The sequence below is a fragment of the Acromyrmex echinatior genome, chromosome 4 (genome assembly GCF_024713525.1).
Source record: "Acromyrmex echinatior isolate Ae372 chromosome 4, ASM2471352v2, whole genome shotgun sequence".
NCBI classification, from domain to species: Eukaryota; Metazoa; Arthropoda; class Insecta; order Hymenoptera; family Formicidae; genus Acromyrmex; species Acromyrmex echinatior.
Genome location: NC_141855.1, coordinates 5055352 through 5081713, shown reverse-complemented (window position 1 = coordinate 5081713; position 26362 = coordinate 5055352).

The following is a 26362-nucleotide window of genomic DNA, read 5'->3' as shown; positions in this document are numbered from 1 at the left end:
CACACACACACACACACATTTACGTGTCCGTTTACGTGCGAATGTGTCATTTAATTTACGATGTTACGATATTTTAAATAAAGATAAGTTTTGATTTTCGTGAAAGATCTTGAGGCAATCGGAATATCTTATATATTTCCGCGATACTAATAATGTTAATCAGATTAAACACTTGTATCAGTCACATGTTTTATGATATCTCGAATATTTCAACGGATATCTTAACAAGTTTGTTAACTACCAACTCCGCTTTTCTCGGTAATGATTATTTTTTGTCGTTGGAGTTCCAATCAGTATTATGAAATGTAATGTTCATCATCGCGGTTTATTGCATTCGCGTGATATCATTTCGAGCTGATTTTTTCGCGGTAAAGAACCTCATTATGTAAGAATCACGTATATAAGATTTGCGACAAACGAAATGATTAATCTAAAATTATAATTGTATGTGTGAGAGAGAGAGAGAGAATCAGAGAATCTCTTACAATTGTACAATAAAGTTTTGTTTTCATTTGAAAGTTAAACCAAATGATGGAAAGAAAAATATATAATATTAAACCTTATTTGCTACGACGGGAAAATATAGGGTTTGCTACCCTAACGACGGAAGAATCATGGAAATCTGATAAAGTCTAATCACAATTTTTGACTGTCTGAATTAATCCATCGCGTCATGTGTGCATGTGCTTTTAATTGATTGATTAAACCCGGATCGTTCCGGCCACCGCGAGTTTTCTCGTGACTCACACGTCACTCGTTTGGTGTCAAATTAATTAATCTTGAAACGCCGATCGCGTGCACTCGTCCCATGATACCAGGCGTATTGCGTTGACTTGCTGCAATTCTCTCGAGAGGAGAGCTTCTCGCGAAATGCGAGTCACGCGGCTCTAATGACACGCGGCTCCAATCACATGCAAAGGCTTTCTAGGACCGCTATTGTAAAAGTTACATTCAAGATCGACAATCACGCTTCGCGAATCGCGAATGACTATCAAGCGGATCAATTGATAGCGAGATAAGAAACACGCGCTCGATACAAAGAAGACATTGCTGAAAACAGCTGTATTAACTGTTAAGTATGATTCTGGAGCACTAAGAGAGTGTTATTTCCGTCATTTTCTTATCTTCTATTTAATGATGTACGTGATAAAAACGTACGGTTAAATTGCAATCGATTGATCGATAGTTAATATTGCGAAGATAGTTAGGAAGTAAAGTTTCGCGATCGCGATATCGATGATGATTACTAAGATTCACTATCTGGAATTTTTTAAACATCTACTCCAATTATATTGTCAATCGCTTGACGATAATAATTAGACTGTATTTCATCTCATGGACCGTCTCTCGGGAAATTTTCATATGTATATGCATAATTAAATAATGATAGACATTAGAAAAAATATTAACGGTAAATATATATATCTTTGAATTTGAATAAATAAAAAACATGCAGTCTCTCATTTACAGTTATTGGAAATGTCACAATAATACTCGTTTGAAAAGAACTTTGTTACTCCTTTCTCTCATCTGTATTTCATCCTAAATTTTAAGTGTTTCTTTAAGCGCTGGAGAAACAGTCAATCGGTGTTATCTCTGTTCACATTGCTGATTTGTCTACCTGTTTTCGAAAACAAGTCTAATGTATATTTGCGAAATGCGTGTTTCAAACAATGCTTCGCCCATCAATCGTCTCGCAATTTACGTTCAAGAGAAACACATCTAGTTATTTCCGCTCACATTAGCTACTTTGGTTAATGAAGATATTTATTACCCGTTTAGCAAAATGAGGTATATATTTATCTCCTTTAAATGGGATTAATACATCAAAAGTGCGTTTGTTATTTTCACATTGCTAAATTGAAATAATTAATGAAAAAGATAATTAATCCATGTTATTTCGGAGGCTGCGTATAAGGAAACAATTCTCTGTTTATTAGTCACAATGATAACTGTGTATAATGCCGAACTGGGTCAGACGTCCAGGTTCTTGATCTTCCTTCGACGCGCGAAATCTGAGAGGATCAGTTGGGAATTAATGGAAATTAAGGGGCATGAAGCTGTCGACCCTTGATGGTCTCTTCGGGGTTGTTAGCTCGTCGCTATGACAACCTGGAGAATCTATCCTCTCTCTTCCGAGGTCAGCAAGGATATACACGAACTACTTCCGAGCGTTCCGACATTTTTTCTTGCACAGATTAATTTTAGAATCTCGCTGGTTAAAATTATTCCGCAATGTGCGTGGATATGCAATTTATCTCTTTTATATTTAAAAATCAATAATATTAAACCTAATATATATGTAGTACAAAATTTTTTCTTTTTAATATTTTTATATTTGATTTTTATACTAGATTTATATTTATTGAGTCATTTATGTATTAAAAGATAAATAAAAGGTAATGTAATTTAATTAATAAGTAACTTTAATTCATATTGACGGTATTTATCATTACACAAACATAAATATATTAGTATTTTTAATATCTTTAGTTTCTTTCATTGCTACAACTCTGCTTTTCTTTCTGGGAATCAAAAAGACTTTGTTTACGCGAAACTAAAAAAATTGTGGAAACGTTCTCGTGATTTCGCTCTTATTCTTTCGTTAGCCTATAAAGAGGGCCCTGGCGTAAGCCTGGAAACTGGTGCAAAGAAACTCGGTCGTCGTGTTTGGCAAGAGTCGTTAGGCAATGGTTACCATTTTATCTTCATTTTGAATGAATGGTTTTCATGGGCTAGTTTCCATTTTGAAGTGGGATTGGTCGATAATTTCAGCTTCTACGAAAACAAGTCAAACGAATAGAAGTGCAAGGATAGGATATATAGGAACCAGTGAATAATTGTAAAATATTCATTTAATATATGCTTGATGTAAGCATTTATAAAAAAAAAGATAGCTAATAAATTAATTTTAAAATAATTATAATTTTCTACAAAAGAAAACTATTAAAAAGAGAGATATTACCTTTCTATTAAAGTAAAGCGAATAACTGTGGAATAATAATTGAATTTATGTTAAAATGTGACAATTTTAAGATAGCTAATAGAGAACTTTTAAATAAGTATGACACGAAAAATGAACTACGAAAAAGAGAGATACTATCTCTTGATCTGCAAAATAAATAAAGCGAAAAGGAGAGATTTATTATTAGGAGCTTTTTAAAATTACGACGAAAGAAAGAGGTCGAATTTTGTTCGTAACAAGAATTTGCGCAACGTATCAGAAGATTGGAATATTTAAGCGAACTATATCCGCCCACTAATCGTGACATCTCGACATCGGTCTCCAGGAATGGAACAGGCTATTGAACACGAGTAGTTCGGAGAAAACTCATTTTTAAGTAGTGAGTCATGGTTCCATTACCCTTTCCAAGGTAGCACACGGTAAATCTAATGAGGAAAAATAAAGAATACACCATTCGTGTCACTAAGCACCAAAAATACTTCTCGCCTCTGTGCTGGTCTTATTGCAGCGGTTGCTTAAAGAGTAACATGTGGTGTTAGGATGCATCAAGAGGAGAATACAAAAAGCCTGCATTAATATCTCGTGATACATTTCGCAGAAGCTTGTAACATTTTAATATATTTATAAAGTACTATTTACGAAGGTTGCTGTTTTATAATATGTACATGTTCTTTATCATACCTTATCCAACAAATTAAATTAAACATAATCACATATTATTGGATTTAATTAAACACAAGAAAATTCATTTCGAAAATAGATAAATTGGATAAGAAGAGAAAAAGAAGTTCATTATGCTGGATTTGTATGCAGTTAGCTATGATATGAAACGCGACGTCTAGATGTCTAGAGGAGAAATATTGCTTTCGTATAAGTGGTAAGTTTGCGGATAATAATGTATTCATGAAATATTGAAGAGTTACTTGAGACTTTTGTGTACTTATAATACGTACGCGACAGAAAGCCAGAAATAATATGGATGGAAAAGAATTAACTCTGTAGCCCGAATTTTTTTCATGGCTATAAAAAATTTATGTAATTTAAAATCAACAAATATCAATCTCTAAATACAAACTAACAATAGATTCAGTAATTTCAATAACTTTTTTTGCAAAAACATTAAAGAATCATTTATATTGGGCGTAATCTCTTAACTTATGCCCGCATAATCTGTGAGAATTGATTAATTACACACACACACACACACACACACACACACACACACACACATAATTGATTATTTTCCACCCATTCGATTAAATCAACAAAATATAGATATATTATGTATGTCACTTTGAAGATCCTTCATTGTTTTTAAAATTTTATACCATAAATGCTAACACGTTTTTAAATGTGTTTGCAAATGTTACGCTTCGAGCAGAAAAATGATTTACATCGATCTGATGAGAATATTTTATTATATTCATCGATTATAATTACATAATGTTATTGAAATCTGTGACCATTGTTATCAACCCGTTGCACAATGTTACGATAAAAACATGTTTTGAACAATTGCAAACGTAATTACACGACGGTTCTCAGTTTTCTGTGAGAGAAACCGACACAGTTTATGTAATCAAACAAATAACATCGATGATTATGAGTAATTTATCTACCCATTATGTTGTTTATTTTTATTAATATTTACATAATGTATTTTATTAATATTTATATAGTGTATGTATTAAATATGTACATTGCTCACCAAAATAAGAATTATTTAAAATCAACGCTAAAAAAGATCAAAAAAATTATTTATCTTTACAAAATATAGTTATAAAACTTTAAAAAAAAATTTTAAAAGTTAAAATCTCAACTTCATTTCCAAAGAAGTTTTATTAATTTTGGGGGTTTATTAATTTTAAGAATTTCATTCTTAATAAATAATTTGCAATATTTTTGCTATTACATCCGTCAAGATAAATAATTATTTGTCAGGTGAAAATCAATACATCGCTCATCAGTCATACATACATTGCCGTTCATAAGAAGAATATGACAGATGTATTTTTGTAATTTGATACAGTTTGTCAAGATTTCTTTTTATAAATCTATTTTTGATTGGAAAATATTGAGATATTTTGCAAATCGCAAGATCGATTGACGTCTCATGAGTTGACCCAAGCCGTTATTTTCCAGACACCATTGTTTTCTATTGTCTGATGCGTGCTGTTCGTCTTGTGTCTATTTTTTTCAGACAAGTGTCTCGACCTGTCTCAATTCGTATAGGTATATGAGATTACAATACAGTTTCCTGCAATATTATTTTGAAATCTTTTGACGCGCGAGCAACAGATAAGATCGTTGCTGCACTTGCATAGTCAATATCTACGAAGTCTTCCAAACATAGAATGGAGATGATTGACACGACGCGTTGTGGCGACGCGACAGCGTGAGAATTTATCTCTTTCTCTTTGGTAAAATGCGGACGCCAGTTGCATTTCTTGCATCGCACGAGTAAAGTACTATTTCTTATTGCTAATATATTAAATAGTTAACAAATTAATAATGTAGTTTTATCTTTTTTTATGTCTCTATTATCATATTCTTAATTATAAAAATTATTATTTCACATAATATAAAAATTTGTCTCTGATAAATAAATTTCATGAAATTTCTGTATTTATATGATGTTTTCGCATATTTTGTGTAATATGAATAAACAATATTAATTTTGAACGTTTATAAACTTTATAACTTTTAACAGTATGTATAAAGGAATAAATATTATCTATATATATATTTTGTAGAGTATAATTAATCCATCTACGCTAAAAGTTTCTTCTATTTAAGTCAATAAAAATTTTTATCGCTAGTTTGCATACTCGAAAAAGCATTAGCCGTGCTTTTAGTAGTAGCCGATAGAACATAATTAAATTCGAAGCGTACGTAAAGGAAAACGGCTCGGACGGCGCTACTGCACGTGCGAATATATTATGTATGTTCCAAAGGTGAAAGGTGATAAACTTAATTAGATTATGAAATAATTCCTGCATAGTTAAAAGAATTTCAAGATTATATATTTGGAAACTGTAATCCATGTTTTTTTCTTGATTTAGAATACAACTTTTACGAATAAATTTGATGAGATTTTATATTCAACAATCTTAAGAAAAATTAACATCTATTTTAATTTTAATAAAAAATAAAATAGCTTTTAATCTAAAATAATGATACAAATTGTTTCAATTTTGAAAATATGTATTACTCATTACTTTATTATAAAAGTTAAATAACAGACTGATTTATGTCTGACAGAATGATTAATTGTCTTTTACTTAATAATATAAATTTATGTTAAACGTTTTGTCATGTAAGTCAATAAGTAGAAATTTTTTTATTTTGGAAGAATATATTTATTACAACAACAAAAAAATCTAAAAAACTCAGGGCGAATGAGAATCAGCATGATAGTTAGTACGTAATCTTAAATCTTTATTCAAAAAAATAGAATCTTTATTCCAAAAAATAGTACGTTTCTGTTCACTTTAGAACCATTTTAGAACCACCCTTAGTAATACAATTTCAAAATATCAATCCCTTCATATGTCCAAGAAAAAAATCATCATTAAATTAACAGATTTGATGTTAATCTATTCAAAATATTAATATAATTATCTTATAAATATTTTGAAACCATTCTATCCAACAAGTTATAAATTAACATTGAATAGCTGATGACTCACTTCAAGACATAGAAGGAATTTGTCTTGACATTGGATCAAAAACAATTAAAATTTATTATCAAGTATCAAGAGTATCAAGTTAAAAACGCATGTTAATCGTAGCTCGAACGAAACATGATTAATACATTTAAGATAATAAGTAAGACATGTCAGGTCAATAAGAAAAATAAAAAGAAGAAAGAACAAAGTTAATACATAAAGAATAATTTGTATAAACCGACAAAATGTAACTATTTGATGTCTTTTAATAATTGTATATAAGTTTGATGTACACCCTTTATATCTGTAAATTGAGACTATTTTATTGCATGAGTATATGAAGGTACTCAGATATTAAACGTTTATTAAGAAAATGCTTTTTATTTAATATCGCGACATTCTCTCAATAGAAATCATTCAAATTCAATCCGATGTTCTGTGATCACCGATTGTTACTATTTCAATTAATACAATAATGATTACAATGCTCAGCCAATCTAGTTTTAAGTTTTCTTTCAACAAGTTGTCTGTCCAACATAAGAGGCATCGCAGAATTTATATGAGATTTTATACACAATATTTTCTCTTTTCTCTTCGGAGAATGTCTTTTTGTCCTTTGATCAAACTATTTAATTTATTTAAGCTAATTTATTATTTAAGCTAATTTATAAAAGCTAATTTAAAGGTTTTATTAATTCTTTTGAATATTCATTACATTCGTGTTTCTACATATAAATCTTTCAAGGTGAGTTATAATTTTAATTATAGTTGGAGATTATACTGCAAAATTCATTAAACAAGACGCGTATATTTCATTTCATTATGAGAAATTGTTGTATGGTAATCGCTCCCGGAAGTGCGAATTGTCTTCGTCCTCTATAATCAGACAGAAATTTTATATAATTGCCGCATACTACGCAGCGGTACAAAATCATTTTCTTAACTATAAGCTACGATTCGTGTGACGCAACTCTTCGAAAGCAAACTTTTTCAATTTACGAGCTGTTCGATAAACTGAACTACGCTCAGATGATTTAGTTTTTACTGAACGGTTGTAAATGCTGAAAAACAAAGCACACAACACGAGCTTTTGTAATATAGTGTTTTTACGATGTAAATTATAGTTAATCCATTTATCTTTTTACAACAAAATAATAAATAAAATAATTCTTTATAAGAAAATAAGTCAAAATTATTTTATAAGTTTATATGATATTTTGAAAAAAAACATCTTTAAAAATCAATCAAAAAATATTTATTAAAAATATAAAAAATATATATATGAATATTTATATTTCGCGGTATCATTTTTTATTATATTCTTATATGATTCCCGTCGTGCTTCAATTTATTTATCTTATCTCATTTCTTAAGTATATGTCACGTTCAACCTGCGCAGAATCTACCTTTGTATACATCGAGTTGTATTTATTCGAGCATAAAACTTCGTGTTTGTCGGGATTAATTCACAAAACACTCTGCTTAATGTGTGCATTTAAGAAAGAGATACATCACATCGTGCAGCTGATTATTGTATTTTGTTTCTGTAACAAATCGTATTCGTGATTACAATTTTTATTTTTTAATTTATGATTTATATATGATTTTATTTATGATTTATATATATGAATTTATTTATGATTTATATATTTATTTCCATCCTGTGAAAGAAATCTACATACCAAAAACACACTCACTATCAAGACGTTCAACCTGGTGATTTTTTTTAGTCATTACGAACTCATTGTGGGTGATATGAATTCCCACGATCATACAATTCTACCTTCGCACGAAACACTTTTTTAGATAGCTGAGAAATATATTCAGGAATCTCACTTCCTGTTCTTTCTCTGCGTAACAATTTTAGAGACTCTGAGGTTAGACGTCAATTAATATCCAAGTTAGAAAATCTCTCACAAGTTGGTGAAATGATTTAATATTACTTGAAGTCATTTATATGAATATACATTATTATAATGGATGATTAAATTAATGCAATTTTAAACGATATGTTATGAAGCTAAAATTTTGATTCAAATAAAAAGAAAATATTTTGTGATAAATAAAACATAATTTTATACTATTTTTAAGTTTAAAACTACAATTTTTCTGTATATTTTTTTGTGAGCAAAATTTTTCATAAATTCATGAAAATCGAATTAGATTTCTCAGAAATGTATGCTAAGTCATAAAAATTTACGATTCTCCGATTATTACGTATGTCGACCTGTTAGTCAGCGCGCTCTCTTTAGGTAGACGTAGATTTCCTCACACAATGGATTTATTCCTCCGAAGGGTGCAATGTGATATATATTTTGATGCACGAGATATAATAGCGGTTTTACCTTCCGATTCTAAAGCAACGCAGATGTGCAGAAACCGTTGGCATCTTGTACAAAGGGAAGACGCACTCGCCCTTTAGAAATACGCTGGAATGGGATTCAGCAAACGTCCCTCAAGATATTATTTTTAAAAATAACATTTTATATATATATATATATATATATATATGTATATATAATATTTACGATGATGAACATAATTGTTTATCATTTATGCAAGAATAAAAGTTCTAACATGATTATGTTTTTCAATCGCGTGACTTTGTTCGACAACAATAATAAATCATTTTTGTGAATGTCATATGTGTTCATATACACTTGTATGAAAAACATATACTGAAACAAGGAAGTGATATCGATCAAAGCAATGTAATATTTATGTAATGTTACATACGTTACACGATCGTGTGATTTATCATTGGCCAAGATATAGTTAAAATAAAACAAAAATACATATTTTAGAAGTTATAAATAATATGCTTGAGAGAGAGAGAGAGAGAGAGAGAGAGAGAGAATGGAAAAATATACAGCTCCATGATAATTAAAAATGTATAAAGAAAATAAACAAGATTATATAATAATTTTTGAAATTTTCAAATATAATGCAACAAGATGTAACATTGGGAATAAAAATAAAAAGCAGAAATAAATAAATTAATTATTAATAATTTTATAATAATTTATAATAATATTTATAATATTGTATTATTAATATTTATAATAATTTTAATTAATTATTTCATGTTATAAATATGAAGACATTTAATGTAATTTAATAATTACAAAAATTCCCAAAATTAAATATATACTTACATTAGCAATCAATGTAATTATTGTATGCAATGTATGCGTATATAAAAATGCGTATATAAAAATGCGTATATAAAAATGCTAGTTTTATATATTTATCGATTTAAAACTAAATATTTTTGTTGAACGTATCATGCATCGTTGCGAAAACCTTATTTATAGAAACGACTAGAACTCGTAAATAAGTAAAAAGCATTTTCATTTATCTCTGTCGTGGATATTCCGCTTATTTCAATGCGATAAGGTACTTCGAGTAAGACTGAGTAACATCGATACTATGATATCTTTTATTTTCCCTAGTCATAAAACCTGCTTAATGCAAACCGGAAATGTAACGTTACCAAGCCGGTTCTAGAACAAAAATTGCACGGTGAGCACGGTAGCACAATAACCGAAAGGTTTTCTTTTGCCTTTCATAGGATGGTCACGATTGACTGGATTCTCGATTACAGTTCATGTCCATCGTTAATGACACTATTTAAATATTGAAATTATATGAGTCCAATAAAAAAATTAATCAAATTACTGAAATACTAACACTATAATTAAAACTTTCTTGAAATACTATCAATTTCTAGAAATACTATACATTTTTTAAATTTTATCATTTTAATAAAGTATGAAAAATATATTTAAATAAATTTATATGTATAATTAATTTAAAAAATATATATTATGTGGAAGAGAATATTTATGAGATATAAAGAATAGGTATTTAACAAACAAAGCAATCTGAAGACACATTGACTATACATTTATTTTCGTAGTACAGAGCTGTAATCTCTGTAATGTAATCTCATACATATATATGTATATGTGTATATACGTGTGTTTAAATGTATATGTAAATTGTTGCGTGTTTTTCACGCATATTACTACGGATCCTAGTCAGGGAAGTCAGACTAAACGGAAGAAATTGGAAGTAGCTCAATGGTCATGCTCTTATAAAAAGTTCAAAAGATTATCTAGAGTAGGCTACGAGTAAATCTAATAGGAAATTATAACAAGGAAGTCGCTTGTAATTTTGTAATCACACACGCTCATCATCTAGCTACTATTTACAAAGATCATACGCAAAATCTCGCTGAACTTTTCACCTTCAAATTTCGGAACCTGCGTGGATCGAGCGAACATAATGGAGTGTCGGATCGATATAAGGAAAAACTACAACTGAACGTAACGAGAGATTGTAATTTGGTTTCTGTATTCAGACTTCCATCTCTGTCCTCCTCGGAGGACTTTGTTACAGTCATTTCATATTGGTATGTTTAAGTTCGGTGTTATTTTTATCAAAGGTCCGTTTCTTTCAATATAGATTAATTTTAATCTTAGATTTATTTATTTTTTTTCTTAGAACTCTAGAAAAAGATAAAAAAATAAGTTAAACCGAGATTAAAGTTAATTTACATCAGTAGAAATGGACACAATTCATATACAAAGAAATCCTTGGAGTAGATTCGACTCGCAGCAGCTTCGCGAACGATTCGCTATTCTACGTTAATTATAGATATCTGATGCCTATCGCAATGACAGCGTCATCGCCTACGTAATATCACAGACAATCGTAAATATTATCTCATGACGACACAAAGGCTACATCGATTAAACGGCTTTATGAAATAATTCCCCTAAGATGTCGTCCATTTGCGCTTTCGTAAATTCAAAGATTATATTCCCTAGTATTCTTATAGTTTTTCAAATCTAAATGTGGTTTTTCAAATCTAAATGTGGTTTTTCTTAGCTTAATCATTAGCATTAAGACTGTGTTTCTCAAAAAATATTCTTGCATATAAATCAATTCGGAAGAATTATATGTTTATTAATTATAAACGTTTATATAATCTTTTTTTTGTATATTCGAATTTTTATATTTTCTTTAAAAATCAAATAAATGATTATAAAGTCAAAGTTATTTGTCGATGGTCAGAAACTTAAACAGACCCTGATCTCGTATTAATGGCATAAATACCGATCACCTTCATCCTTCGAAATCGTTTGATAACGGAATCGAGTCTCAAAAGAAATCGAAAATGCGATTAAAATCAAATTGTAAATTACCACGCATTTTTAAAAGGGAACCGATGATCATTCATAGTACAAATTATATCTTATATCGGCGTTTCCGTTCGTAAAAAAGGGCACCGCCACGGGGTCGTGAACGCACACGGGAAGGAAGCGTGGCCGCTCATTAAACATTCAACGAGATCAGATCCGAGCCTCTCGATCCGGTTGCAGATAATAATTGGGTGCTCCCAAGGCCTTTTCGTCAAGGCGCTCGGGGGAAGCGAAGCGCGAACGAAAGGAAACGGAGGCGCTCCCTTCGCGGTCCCTGACACCGGAGACTGCCGTCTCGAGGCTTCGCAGGAAAGGCCACGGCATCCTGCTAGCCGGTCGGGTGCAGATCGGGAACATGGCGGTTGCCGGGTCGAAGTTAACGGTTGTTCTCCACGAAAGGACGCCGGTGCTGTCGACGACGACGACCGTGACGACGACATGATGGCAGTCCCCGCAGGAAAAATGCCGGTTGTTCCTGGTCCTCTCTTCCTACTCCGTCGTCCTTCTCCCTGTCTCCTCCTTCTCCATCTTCCTCTCTCTTTTCCCTCCTCTTTCTCCTCTTCCTCCGCTGCTCCTCATAGTGCTCCAGCTCTGGTTGGAACGTACGCCGGGATTGGTCACAGCTGGCTGCGATCGATGATGCTGGCTGCTAGGATTTAATGCCAACATGGCCTCGCAACACGACCGTCACTCGAATGCGGTAGTCAGCGTGCGCAATAATGATAATAGCCAAGAGTCCAAGCGGATCCCCTCGGGATCTCTCAATCTATTGCTTCTTGGCCCGGACACTCGCGGATCTGACCAATCCGATCGGATTCAGACCTGGCCTTTCAAGCGTCAGGTTCCTTTCAAAGTCTACCGGCTTCGTGCCGGTTCTAGCACACGGAGAAGCCCGGAAGAGCACATTTCTGGAGGAAGAAAAGAATACAAATGCACCGGTGCATCTCCACACTTAGTAATTTGCCGGGATTCGCACACAATGATGTCTCCCATGCCCTCCTACGAGAATTCTCGTATCCGAGGGATATTATACCTCGAGCAGTCCTCGAGATAAAGAGAACCGATGACGATCCTCCTCTCCTCGGACTCACTTGACTTGGCTTTCGGCCGTCCGCCGCGCAGACACGGCTGACACGACGTATAACTGCGATACTACGGAGATCTCCTTTAGATCTCCTCTTCCTCGACGATCGGCAAGCTGCTGTGATGCACCAGCGGGCTGGTCCTAGCGGTGAACGCGAGAATCCAGTAATCCAATTCGCTCCTCTTTTCCATGAGGAAGGTCAGGGCGATCGGCAGATCGCCGCCCTTTTGCCTCACGAGAAAACCCTCGTCTTCGTAACGCTCCACCGTCGTGTTCCTCAGATTCAGCACGCCGAGAGGCTGGCATATCTTCTTCTGCGGATAGATGACAGCGAAGTGCTCCACGCTGGTCCGATAGACCTTCACCTGCACACGCTGTCGATGACCGTTTGGCCCGATCAAGGTCATGTAACCACTCATGTTCTCGGTGTTCCAACAAGAGTCCACGTTCGAGTTCTTCTGACTCGACTGGTTGTACCGCAGGAAGTTGGAGTGAGATATATCGGCCGGCATCCTGGCTTCTTCCTGCTCCTGCTTGCTCGCTTTTTATCTCTTATCCTCTTTCCTTCTCTCTCGTTCGCCTTGACGACGACTTTGCTAATTACCGTGGAAGGTCGCTGAACGTTTTCCCGTGTGCGAGATCTCATACGATATCGAAGCGGCGTTGGCGAAAATGAAAGGGAACTTTTTTCCAAAAGCACGATATATCTCGTACCTCGTAATGATAAACGCTACGAAACTCTCTGATCGATCGCGCGCAGAGTACTGTCTGTGGAAACTTTCACCGCCACTATTTATAGAGGCGTGCGGCTCGGCGGTGCGCGTTTGCGCAGCGGCTCACTCGCCTACTCCGAGCACCGAGAGGTGCCATCGCCAAGCACACAGGTCTCCTCCGTGACGTTTCTGTAATACGCACTATATACATCGTAAATCAGAATTGTAGCACGTGGCGTCGATTGGAAACGCTATATGTCGCAAGTTTTCCCCCGAATAGCGCTTCCGCGACGGATTGTTTTTCTGTGTTATGTTCGAAAGACGTAACACTCTCGTCCGGCCCACCACTTCTATAATTCCATCCTGAATTGTTTTTCATATTAATGATGCTCTCTCTCGTATTTACATAAGCCACTCGCTAGGCAAGTGGAATGAAAAATTAAATGTATTTGAATCTCGAGATATATAAAATTTTGTGACATAATTAAAAGTATGTATATTAATCAATACAATAATGTATTTATTATATAAAGAATAAAATATATATTATGAGATAAGATAATATATAATATTAAAATAATAAAAATATTTAATAAATCATTTAGTTACGTTTTAATATTACGTATATTATTTTTTTATTACAAATTTTCTCAATTATTTTTTCAATATTATTCACAATTATTCTTTTAAATATTTAATAACTAAATAACTAAATTTTATGACTTTTTATGTAGGTACTTTTATATATATATATATTATAGATGATCTCAAATTTAATACTGAAAAAATCTGGTTGCATTCATTAAAGTTTTAATAAAAAAAATGGACAAATTGAAATTTTATAATTAAATCTATTACAATTCTGATCAAGATAACCAGATGTGAAGTTAAGGTGAACAGAATTCTGATTGATCGGAATCTACTAGTTTAACTAGTTTGTTCATTTTCAATTAAATTTTCAATAAAATTTTTTTATTGTAAAATTGTTTAAAAATGTGTTACATTTTAAAAATATCATAAATTATTTCATTGTTACGTCTAAATATCTGTGAATATTTTAAGCACAAAAATTATTTAATTATTTAATTTTCTTTTTGTTTGCTTTGAATTTTATGAAAAATTGTGTATTGTACTATTCATTTTGTAAATATGAGGAAGCATACGAATTAAATCAAATTTTTTATATATAATAATAAAACTTTAATAATTATTCGTGCAAAAATTCATTCGAATCCATATATTTCAGTTAAAAGTTATTTACCTGTAGCAAGATATAGTCATCGTACAGCATAAGCAATTATAGGCCAAATTATTTGTTTTGTTTTTTGCAGTTAGTTTCAGGAAGTTTTTACAATTAAAATTTTTTTGTTGATATTAGCTTTTTGGCTAATTTTTTAGCTGATACTTTTAACTGATATATACTTTTAGCTAAAATATTTAATTTTAATTATTATAATTCTTAATTATTATAATTTTGCTGACTTCATTTACTTCGTTTTCTTTATTTATAAATTGCAATTATATATACATTTTATTATAGCAAGACAGTACTAGATTGCAAGATCAACATGTACATTTAAATTTTGTGTCGTGGAATGATGTTGGATAAAAGATAAATATGCATCACGAATGCACAGAATGCACGCAATTCGTTGTAGTTTGTGTTGCGCGCAATGCAAGCGTGGGACTGGCGGGACACATTGCGTCGTTGAAACATATTATAAAGCGATAATATCGTGTAACGATAATTCATCCATTGTCAACGGTAAGATAAACGTAGCGACGTAACCTGATTCTCGCGTTCCTGAGATTGTATTTTTTTAAATGCTATTTTTTCCACCAGTTCTCGTTTTCTTTTTATGGTACAATAGCTAAGTATAATTTGTTCTTTTTTAGTATAACTGTCAATATTGGCATTCAAAAGCAACATTTTTCTACCGTTCATCTAGCGTATTAAACGCTATTTGCATACCAAATGATAAGTAGCGCATTTAGTGTGATAAAAATATTTTTAAAAACGGCTGTTTAACAATACATATAACTGACGTCAATACTAAAAAAAATATCTTAATTTCAAAAGAATTTCAATTGATTAAAAAAAGAATGTTTTTGCGTAGAAATCTGTATTTTACATAAATACATTACATTAAAGTTAAATACATATTTAATTTTAATTAATAAATATTTATTTCGTTTAGAACAAAATGTTTTATTTTATTTAAATTATTATTTGAAGAAGGAAAATACCATTATGTTTAAAGTAAAAGATAAACATTATATAAATTATTAAAATTGACAGTAATAAATCACACACACAAATGTTTATTGAATGATAAATTGAACTTTACTTATTGTTAGCGAATATCACATTATTTGCTTATTTATAAATTTATACAAAAATAGTTTTTAACTAAATAAATATATTTCATTAAAATTAAATATTTTAACTAAAATAAATATTTATTTTATTAAGAAAAATATTTAAATACTTTTAAATAAATACATTTCATTAAAATTAAATATTTTAACTAAAATAAATTTTAGTTTATCTAATGAATAACTTGAATTACTTAAAGTTCTTTATTCAACAAAGACTATTCATTATAAATAATATAAAAACTAAGGCTCAAATAATTTATAAAATTAATATAATAAAAATAGAGCTACGAGCCAAGCAAGGTCGTAGTGCTAAATTATCATAAAACAGTTTATATATATATATATATATATATATATATATATATATATATATATATATAAATAATATATACAAACATTTTGTACAATGATCCTAATTGGATCATTTTCAATGTTAAAATTAATATAATATAATATAAAATCAAATATAATCATTCGAATAACAATCTTAAAATAACATATATAACCTATCTAAAAATTAATATAAAAGATTGAACATGATGTATGCACATCATTATAGAAGGTTATGAAAAGAAGGTTTATCAATATAAAAATGTGGAAACGCCAAAGCAATATTATTCGGTATACGAAACCGACTATTCATTATGTTTTAATTTAAATATGGATTTAATTTTTATTTTTTCATTTTTAAAAAAGAAAATATTTATTTAAAAATAAAAAATTGTTTATTACAATGAAAAGAATGTATTTTTAAACAAGTAGTTAAGAAACAAAAAAATTAAATATTACTTTAAATAATTCGATATATTTAAGATAAGGAAACAAATGTAATTGACATTATTAATAATATTTGAAACAAAAAAATACGTTTTAAAATTATGTGCCTTCATTTCATTGACGTAAGAAAACATATTTTTTAATTTCAAATTAATGTCAACTACATTAGTTTTTTAAATTTAAATATATGAAATTCTTTTCTTCTAAGTGGAGATATCAAAAAGATATGAATTAGTTATATAAAAAAATCAATAGTTTACAAGATATTTTATATGTTATTCTGGCATATATTGACATAAAATGTTAAATTACTTGTAAACCATTGATATTTTTACTTTAATCCTTTTACATGTAAACTAATTAAAAGAATCATATTATGTAAAAAAAGATCATATAATTACATCTAAGAACATGAAAGCAACCTTTGTATATCTATACGGTGCCTCCAATTAGAAAAAAAACGTGACCAAAATACGTTTCTCTCGAAATCCGCTTTTACCTGCAACATTTTTCCATATTATAAAAAAAAAGTGAAATATTCAAATTAAGTGGACTATCCTATATACAAAAGAGATGCTAAAACAATAATTACTTAATAATAATTTGATAACTGAAATATATGTTGAGAGTCAGCACGATGAACAATGCTCAATATTAAAAAATTATTTACTTCAGTTATTGTAAATATCATGCATAAATAAAATTTTTGATGAAAAATTTAAAAATACCAAGAAAAATTATTAACTAAAATCTAAAATATTTTTAATAAACTATTTTTTTAATAATGTTTTCTTCTTATAATAATTTGATATCACAATTTTTCTCAATTATTGGATTTCAATTATTTGAGATATGTTTATACTAAATAAAATATTTTTCATTTTGAAATGTCTCTTTTTGTCAATTTTTCGTCGGAAATATCTAAATCAATAATGTTACGTATGCAATAAGGGAAAAATGATGACGTATTTATAAGCTAGAAAATAAGAATGACGTCATGCTTTAAGAAAGGTCTTTGATGCGTTACGTCGAGCAATGCTTGTTAGCACTTTTAGCGCAAAAGCAAGCAAGACAAACTATGTATTAACCAATATAATACATAGAGTAGTAAACCCGAGAGTGGGTTTAAATCACGATAAAAACTGTTTTCCGTTTTGCTCTTTTTCTCTTCTCTTATCATTGCCTTCAAGCGAAGGCTGTAAGTAACTATAAAATCAATAAAAAGAAGATTTATTTTATGGTCTATCTTTACATTAAAATAATATTTTATATATGACTTATATAATTTTCTTTATGCAGCAGTATTACAAAATTATCAAGAGATATTTGACGAGACATTAAATGACGACACACATGAGAACAATTGCACGCTAAAATAACTATATATCGAAAAAGTCCCACGACACATTTATCAATATATTATCAATAAGTACCGCTTTTCTAGAAAGATTTATTATACACGTGGATGTACTGACGCAATTCGTTTTGACATATAAGTTCAGTTTTATTTATACATTATTACGCGGAAAGAATGGTTTTGCTAAAATATCTAAAAATTTAGCTAGATATAAAAATAATTCTGTTGTTCCATTAAAATAATTATGTAGAATACTGAAGCTCATTAGAAACTTTATGCAAATTGCTCATGTTTAAGCGTTCTATGTAATTATTTTGATGTCCAATAAAATTATTTTCAAATCTGTATCTAGCTAAATTTTTTAATACTTCCGCCAAACTTTTTTTCCGTGTATAAATAAAAAATTATTTGATCAGTTATCGATAAGTTTATGACTAATGTTAAAATAAACATTTGCATGTTTTTGATTTCTTACTTTATCCAAACGATTTTCGAAGTATTGCGAAGCAAATGTTACTTACGATGTTTCAATATTTATTAGTAGTTTCAATAAAACAATTTTATTATAATGACGAAATATATACTTCTGTGAAATGTATTTTATTAATTGTAAAAAATTAAAATATATGGTTTAATTGTTAGAAAATAAAGTTTTATTTTGCCATATTTAAATAAAAATTTATTTCAGTAAAATAAGTATATTTCTCACAAATAAATTTTTATGTACCTTTTAACAGTGATACTTCGAGAGACCATTCTTTTTCTGTACTTATTGAGATAAAGTAAAAGAAAAATATTTAAAGAAAATGTTTGTCTATTATTTTATCGTTTGTATTGAAATCGAATCTTGGTTCGTTTATTACAAGTTCAATTTAATAATCTATTTAAATTTAATCGCATTTGTTGTATTCTATATAAAGTATCTGTCTACCCGTGAAAATTTCAATTGACAATTAATTAGCCTCCTCTGTACAAAAAGGTGATAAAAACAACGTGTGGTACTTTTCGTCTCAGCGTTTAATTAGTTCGATGGAGAGACGATAAAATATCGATTCCCTGTCACGATTAAAACCGGTTTATCAAGCTATCAAGTTGCAGTTTTTCCGTCGTCCTGACGTCTATTCTGGACGTACCAACTGCGATACGCGACCAACGGTTTCTGTTAGACAATGGATGGACATCGATAAACTTTAACTGTATCATGCATTTCGATCATCCATGTCGCGCATTATTATTGAAAAAATTCACTGTAGGACGAGAAACGAAGATGCGAAATTAAATTAGGTTTCCTATTTGTTTATTCGTTTCAGAAACTCAAATAGAATTTGCCAGTATCGTTCGAATCGGATAATAGATGCAAATCAATAATCGGTTTTTCATCACTTTATTGTTACTATCATGCTGTATATCAATCGTTGCATCAGGTCATTGCACCTGACGCGATTTCTTCTGATGCAAGGTTCTTGACGACGACGCCGTTTGTCACCGCGCTCTATTCGTAGAAGAGCATCTTTGGCGTGTGGCCGAGTTTTCCTTAGTTTCCTTCAGTTTTCGGAACGGATCGTTGAAATTTTCGGGGCTTGCGTGATTCAGAGTCGCGTGTGTCCCACTGCCAAATAATTTCTCGGTAGACTCATAGGTATTTATTGACCGTCAGCTGCTTGTCCTCGTTCTTATGGACAAAGTCGTTTCTTCGTAAGACACGTAATCCTGGCGTTCCAGAATTGTCGCATTTAATCCCGAAGACAGACATTCGACGGCAAATGAAAAATAATAATGTGATTTCAATCTAATACTACGGTAGTTGAATTATGTGCGATGGAAAACTGATATTTTAGCAAAGCATTGAAAAAATATTATTGGATATTTTCCAAGAAAAATTATTATTGGAATGTATTTAATCGGAACTCGCGTGACTATATAATATTTTACTACCAAGTTGTAGTCTATATAGTATGAAATGACTAAATCAATTTTTTTCGTGAAACAGAAAAACAAAATATAAAGATTAGTAGTGCCTTTTTATTTGTATTTGTCTTATGATTTCGCACTCTTCTTTTTAATTTAATAATAATATTAATAAAAAATTATTAATTAAACTTATCAATTTAATTTAACAAAAATTATAAAAATTAAAATATTTATTATACAAGCTCAATATTAAACAAATGATAAATCGTAAGTGTCCGAAACGAAAAAAGTGACAAGAAATGATGACAAAGAATGAAAGATGCAGATATGCAGGTCTGCATGCATTGTTATGCATCACATATATTTCAATTTTATGATAATATCGATCGAAATGCTCAATGTGACCTGACTCGTAAATCGTACTAAAGGATCGGAATGTGTTTGTCGCACGTGGTAAAATCGATAAACGCCATTGCATTACAAGCGAGAATCGGCGGCAGCGACAGACACGCTCTCTCAATTAATGAATGCAGCGCGTTACGGACGGCGATTCGTAAATGCGATCTTAAAGCGAGACTTGCGTTTTTTACGACCGCGGTTGGCTTTTCATGGATTGTATCCACATTCGCACGAGTAGCCTTTCATGCATAAGTATAGGAGATTATCAGCGGCTTATAAAGACAATTTTTTTTCGTTATGTGAACCACTCGATAAACACATCTATGATTATAATATTGGTACTTTCCCAAAGAAAATTTAAACAGAAAGAAATACAGAAAAATGTAATTAAATATAAAATATTTGTTTTATATTTAATTACATTTTTCTATATTTCTTGGTATAAAATTTTCTTTGATAAATATTATTAGGATTTTCTAAGTATACAACTTTGAAATAATGAATTACTTTAACATAATAATAAACAAAATAATAAATAAATTGCTTTGAACAGCATTAAATTTCAGTAAATCAAAATTATAAACTTTATAAGTTAACATTATCACGTATGAAAAAGAAAGACTACAATAGAGTACAGATCTTCAAGGGACATCCTATAAAGAGAGAACGTTCTCATGATGTTTCTCGAAGAAAATATGCTGTGTGAGATAATTGCTTTGTGCTATTACTATAGGAAGTAGAATAATAAAATAAATGAAGAATCGAAAATAGAATTATTACAGTACTTGAAAATGAACGTGTTTCAAGAAAGAAGTGTGGCTTGGCTGCCTATTTGTTATAGATATTTGGCGTTTTCCACTTGTTTATGTTTATTATCTCTTCAGTTGATTTTCACTTAATATTGTTTACAGAAATATGTTTTTAGTCTGCTTATAAAAACAAGGAATTTATAATCAATATTTTCAATAAATTCCAGTTCTTCTTAATAAATATATTTTTTTAAAGATTATACTGTCAATACATGTATAAGTAGTAAAATTTTAAAGAAATAAAAATGTTTTTTTTATTATGGACTCTTTCGGAGCAAAAAGATTTTTCCTTCCCGTTTCTTTTCTAAGTTTTTTTCCTTTTCTAAGTATCTTCTCTTTTCTTCATAATATTACGATGATGACACAAGCATGTTAAACAAACATTATATGATCACCGAATAAGATCGATTTTAGAAACGATCATTCTGTTCCTATTTACTAGAATCCTGTTTACTAAATCTTTCGCTATGATTGAAGTCAACAATATATTATGATTGATTACATGATCCGCGGCCAAGAAAAATCTGTCATTACGTTGAATTCCTTCTTGACATTTCACAATCCGTGCACTCCTAAATTTATAGCAAAACGTAACAATTAAATAACAACAAAGCTATTTGTTATTTGCTGATTAGTTAGTTTATCACTTACTTGTTATTTGTCCATCCATCATGTGCTTGTTTAAACTTGTTTAAGAATGTTTTGACTAGACAATATTTTTGATAGTACTTAGAGTAATGATGCTAAACGCGAGTGGAAACGTACCTATATGCTAAAACGAAGTTGGTGGTTTCCTTTCCGCGAAATTTCCGCAATAATAAAACAATCATACGAAACAATATGGGAGGAGAGGAATCGTAATTACGTTTTGGCTCCATTTCGTCTTTGTATTTAGAGTGCGGTCCACGTGGTCGCACGAGGCCACGTGTAGAATGGAATATCTCATTATTGGATTGTAATTTGCTCTATGTGTTGTATAAAATTACAATGCATGCGACGTGTAGAACAAGAGAACACGTGACACACATGACACACGTGGCTATCACATGTAAATTGATGTAAATTCTTGATACAGACGCCCTGTGGAATCGAGACATATCTAATTACGACTTCGCTTTCATCAATCGACTTCCACTCTTACATTTTAATATTTATCTCTTGTCACTTTTAACTTGCAAAACTGTCGTGAATTAAGTTTATTCTTGGATAATAATGATGGTTGTTAATTCTGTTACATTATCTATTAATTTTTTAAATTGTTGAAAATTTTAATACCCTTTTAACCTAATTATTTAAAAATTGTTAATATTATTGTTTTAATGCATTGTGCACGTTAAGTTGTTATTTGATAAAATTTTGCGATGAGAATGTATTTTATGATCTCGAATCGTAAAACTCGTAGACATCGACATAATCTGGTCATCGCCCTTTTCGCGGCGCCAAACGTCGCGACGCAAACTCTCTATCGAGGTTAAATGCTTAACCTTTCTAAAAATCGATAGAAAACCTCGCCAATGAAGCGGTAAGAGTTTCCACTTGAACGAAAATTACGCGAAAGCGTTCTGCGTGTTATCATATTATTTTTAGAAATGGATCGTCTTTTTCCAAATCTCTAGGCGATCTTATGTACATATATTATGTCACCAACTTCTACCTTTACTTACCTTACTTTATTTTAACGAATATTAAATTTTATATATATATGCAAATATTAATCAAATAATTCTCCAAATTTGTAAAATCTAAACCTCTAAAAATTAAAGAATATTAAAGTAATTAATTATGATTATTTTCTTATTAATAAATGAAAAAAAATTCTGTACTAAAATGTATATACGAAATGAGATATATGTATTAGATATATTTCATCTAGATGTGATGTCTAATTGTATATAATCATTTATATATAATTATAAGAAAATTTTTAGAAACAAAGTTAGTAAATCATTCGACGTGTACTTAACATGTAATATAAATAATGTAATATCTACAGTTTCGACAATGTAAAAATCTCTGTTCATTAACAATGGATAATGGTGGGATTTAATAAGCTCGATAAATCGAATTTAAGGAACTATTAAAGAATACTGAAAATTACATAGAAATATGTATTTCTATGGAATTGCGAAAAATTTAAACGGTTTCGTACAAATGTATATACATTTATGATTTAAATTATTCAATTGTTATATTTATAAAACTGCATTTATATTGTTATCATTTGAGTTTGATTAGATAATGCATTGTAATTATACTGCAATTAAAATATAATGATATTATTATATTATAAAGATGTATGTTTATAAAATATTTGTATAAATACTTTAACAATAAATTACTCAGTATTGCATTATAAAAATTTATAAGTGATATTTATGTTAATTGGCATATTCGAAAATTTTATATCGACAGTCGATAATACTCTATAGGTCTGTTCCTGTTATAGCACTAGACGAGACCTTCCTTTCTCACTTTCAACAAATATCAAACGTATCAGTATCTTATTTTAAGTTCCAAAAGTGTACACTAGTTTAGCCACAAAAAATTGTCCACAGGTTCTTGTTAGCTAAAGTTTTTACATGATTCATTTTTCTTCCTTTTCTTTTCACCTTGCAGAGAAAAAGAGAAAAGATAGACCGTACCAGAGGGAAACCTGAAAGACCACATGAGGGCCTGTAACCGTAAAATGCTCCTGCGCACTACTGACCTCTGAAGAAGTGGATGTAAACTACACGACAATATCCATTTTTTGCAGTGATCCTAATGGAAATAATAGTCTGTATTCAGTTCCTGCACTAGACTGTTTTAGAACTCTCTTTCTCTTTTTAAATAAATATCAAACTTTTCTATCTCACTTTAACTTCCAAAAGTATACACTAATTCAGCCACAGAAAACAGACTTTAAATTGTTGAAATAACTAAAATCTATCAAATTATTTATATATTCGTTTTTTACATTTATATTTATATTTTTGATTATTCTACTGTATCATTATTCGCATATATCATACGTTTATACAGTCTCTACCTATTCATACTTGTTCTACCTACCCGTATTTTAATTCATTCGTGCCTATTCGCGTATCCTATCTCCATCCATGTATTCCTACCTACATTACTTCATTAAGTAATAACACAGCGAATATAATACGTTAATGTGTTCAGCAGAGAAAGCAGCTTTGCGAATGTTGTAAAATTCTTCAATACGATTGGATATGTTGATTCCTTTTGGATTTAAATTTATAAATCAATACTAAAGAATTTTACAAAAGCTGCAAAGCTGCTTTCTTTGTTAAACGCAGCAGCTAATGCCTCAGCATGTCCTATCGCGTACTAATAAATTCAGTGGAATAACATAATCGCGATCTTATTAAATAAATGATCAATAAATAATAATAATTAAACAGACTTTCAATCTTTAAAATACAAAAATATGAACAAATAACAAAGCTAATGAGAATCAGCGCAAGTTTTATTCAATAAATTAAATAATCTACAAAATTTGCGCTTGATTATCCGAACTGGCTCTCCACATTAGCCCTGTTGTTTGTTGTTGGTTATTTTTGTGTGTGTTAAATAAACAATAATTCAAAAAATATAAGAGCTCGCAATTTGCGAGCAAGTTACCCTCCCGAATATTTAGTTTTTATCTTTATGTATCTTTAAAAAACTTGGTGTTACACACTTTTCGTTGCTCCTGGCCAATTCTCTGACTTTATATGCCAGATATCGATAACAAGGAGAAACACTCCTTTTTGCTACCGACAAACATCGTCGGCAATAAACGTAAGATTTTACGCTTTCGTATGATGCGCGAAACACGAACGCGAAAAGGCCAAATATTAATTGATTAAATATTAATATCAACAATTATCAGAAATAATAATAATAATTCCATTAATATACAAATAAATTTCGCGTTTATTCCCTATTCGCGTTTACAAAATTAAAAATATAAGTATTCAGCTAGAAATAAATTTAAATTTTAAAAAATTATGTATCAACAACATTTTGATTTCAAGGGTCTCGAATATTGTGAAACTAGATTAATTTTCTTAATATAAATTTTACAATAAAACGACGAAACTTTAATTTAAGAATAAGTTGAAAATTGCTAAATCAATTAAATTCAAGACTCAATAAAATTCAAGTCTACACGTATTTTTAACGATTCGAACGATTCGTTGCTAAATCTCACCTCAAAGCATGCGGAAATGAGAAATTCAAATGAATGATGTAAGATCCAAAAGGGATAATTTTCCCCTATATTAATAAATATATCTCTTTGTATTTTGTAAATTATTAATTGAAATTATATTTTCTGTACATTTTATTGTTTCAAATTAATTAATTATTTTAAATAATGCAAAACTCTGAACGCGATTTTGAAATAAGTACGAGATAAAATTCTTCTATTTCGTGACAAAATGTATATTGGATCTCACATCATGTTACTACTTTAATTGGTATAAAATCCAGTTAATACGTATGGATGAGTTATAAAAGTTTATAGGCTAAAGTCAATGCGTTGGATAAATACATCGTAATAATCATAAAATGTCTTTTATGAAAAAGTGAGATCAATGAGTTGATGACATTTTACAATACAATTTCATTAATAATATATGTACAAATGAAAATAAAATAATTGAAGGAATATCCTAGAAAACAATATGTATTATACATATATGTATATACATATATGTGTATGTTGCTTTTCTCTGCATCAACTTATATAAAATTTAATCCTGAATGAATATTTGAGAATAAGATAGGTAGAAAAAATAATAAAACAATAACTTATTAACTGTAACAAACTTTCCAAAACGACCACGTCGAAAAAATCAATATATTTTTTATCATATTTTTGAGATTGAATTAATGAAAGAGAGAATCAAATTGAGCTTGAATTATTTACAATTAGTCAAGATTCACATTAACGTATGAATTTGTAATAAATAAACAAAATTTTAGCCTTTAATAGTTTTCTTGAGTTAAATAGTTTTACTCTATCTATTTTAGTTAAATTAACAAGATATTGTGAGTAGGTAATAACATTGGCAACTTATATGTATAGGAATGTTACAAATAAC